The following is a 2,210-nucleotide window of genomic DNA, read 5'->3' as shown; positions in this document are numbered from 1 at the left end:
CCGGCCTGTTTATGGTCCAGTGCTTGTTTACCAGTTAAAAATCTCTAATAGCACAACTCCGAAACTGTAAACATCGCTTCTTGCATTTAAATGACCTGAAAGTATATAAAATTAGAAAATGAAACAAGGATTCAACAAATATGCACTCACAGAATTTCGTTGGAGAAAAGATCTCATATCGGAAATATAAAATGGATTAACCAATATAGTTTTAAATTTAAAATTCAAGAAATTTAACAAATCTTATCAACCTTTTGGTTGAATTTGTACCTGAAGACATATACTCGGGAGCCGCATAACCATATGTACCCATAACCCTGGTACTAACATAGCTTCGATCACCCGTTGGACCATCCCTAGCTAGTCCAAAGTCAGAAAGTTTTCCATTGTAGTCCTGTCAATGGAACCAAAAGTCATCAGTAAAAAAGTGAGACCATCTAATTCATTCAAATTCTCTGCCTTACAGCGTCAAGCAAAATGTTGGAGGCCTTAATGTCTCGGTATATCACTTTGACAGGGTCACTATGCAGAAACGCAAGTCCCTTTGCTGCATCCAGCGCAACCTTGACCCGTAGAAACCATGGAGCGGCTTAAAATATGTACCTCCTGTTTCAAAACCACTTACATCAGTACATATACACAAACACAAAAACAAGATTGTTAGGAGATTTTGGAGATCACAAAAATCGCCTAAAATATATTTTCTTGTAGTTATTAAGAAAGTTACTATTCATGTACAAATTAGATTTTCTATTCTATTATGTAAAGAAATTTCTAGATAAGTTATGCATTTTGTATAAATAAGAAATACAAGGCTAATGTATAAATCGAGAGAACTATTATACTACTAAACTTATCAAAGATGTTTCCATCAATAGAATCAATAGGACTTACTTCTGAATAGATGGTTCTCAAGACTTCCTTTTTGCATGAACTCATATACAAGAAGATGGTGTTCATCCTCCAAGCAATAACCAACCAGTTTCACCAGATTTGGGTGGCTCAACTGTCCCAAGTAGTTAATCTCTGTCTGCATCAGAACAGAACACAAGAGCTCAGACACACATCACACACACATAACTCTCAAAGTTTGAGGGACATGAACACTACTGTACCAGCCATTCACGGTGACCTTGAAAACCTTCTTGGTTAAGCTTTTTAACTGCGATGACTAAACCGGTTCCTGGTCTAGTCGGAGTGAGACTGGTTTCATCCAACCAGCCTTTAAAGACACAACCGAACCCACCTTCGCCGATCACACTGTCCGGTCTGAAGTTTCTTGTGGCGAGTTTGAGCTCGTTGAAGGTGAAGCTCTTGAGACGGGGGTAGAATCAAGAATCTCCCCTTCCGTCTTCTGAGCTGCAGCCACCGTGGAGGAAGATTTCCCGCTCGAGATGCTTAAACCGTAAAGATCGCTGCTCTTACCTGAACAGACACAAACATATGTTAAAACCAAACTCAAGCCTGGAGCAAAATCAACATAGCGAAGAAGGAGATGGTACCATTGTTGAAAAGGTTATCGGCTTTGACACACGAGCTGAAGCAAGAACCCATTAAGCTAAGAAGAAGTTCGTTATCTCCACTTTCTTGATTCTTGAGCGTTCTTGTCCAGCTTCTTGAGGAGGATATTGTTTGTGCGCGGAGAGGATAAGAGGAATTATAGGAACTTTTTGACAACCCACACGGCGTAAAAAGAGAGAGAAAGAGAGAGATGTGAACAGAGATGGCGAGGTGAAGAAATGAGAAAGAGGGTTGGTGTGTTAATGAGAGGCACGAGGGGGCTTTGGCCTTGTCTTTTTGTGTGAAATAAAGTCAAACAAATGGACACAGTTTGGCGAAAAGATGAAAAGGTCGTTTGATTCTAGTATTTGATATACGCGATTTGTCTGACCCATTCCCTTTTATTTTTAAAAAAAGTCTTACGAAATGTTTTGGCAAATATCCTTATTGAAGATTTATTTCCAGAAAGTTGAGAAGAAAATTGTCAGTGAAATTACTGGTTTTGGATGCTGTTTTTTACCGTCCATATAACCATTTATGGGGATGACAAACAAACACGAGGATTTCAATATTTGCTGTCGTAACAAAATATTTATTTCACATCAGGTGTGTCATCATCAGTTATCACTGTCATGTCGTGTTGTGTGAACAGTAAAAGATAAAACATGTATAAATTAAATTTAGGAAAATTAGTTATTTAAGATTTTTTA

General features: G+C 38.1%; 1 pseudogene; it reads right to left on the bottom strand.

Moving 5' to 3' along the window:
• Window positions 1-11: 11 nt before the first annotated feature.
• On the bottom strand, window positions 12-1,857 carry LOC130507440 (serine/threonine-protein kinase BIK1-like; annotated as a pseudogene).
• Between the last annotated feature and the right edge of the window lie 353 nt (window positions 1,858-2,210).

Source organism: Raphanus sativus, unplaced genomic scaffold (genome assembly GCF_000801105.2).
Source record: "Raphanus sativus cultivar WK10039 unplaced genomic scaffold, ASM80110v3 Scaffold4515, whole genome shotgun sequence".
NCBI lineage: Eukaryota > Viridiplantae > Streptophyta > Magnoliopsida > Brassicales > Brassicaceae > Raphanus > Raphanus sativus.
The sequence above is the reverse complement of the archived record's forward strand: the minus strand, read 5'-3'. Positions and strand labels throughout refer to the sequence as shown.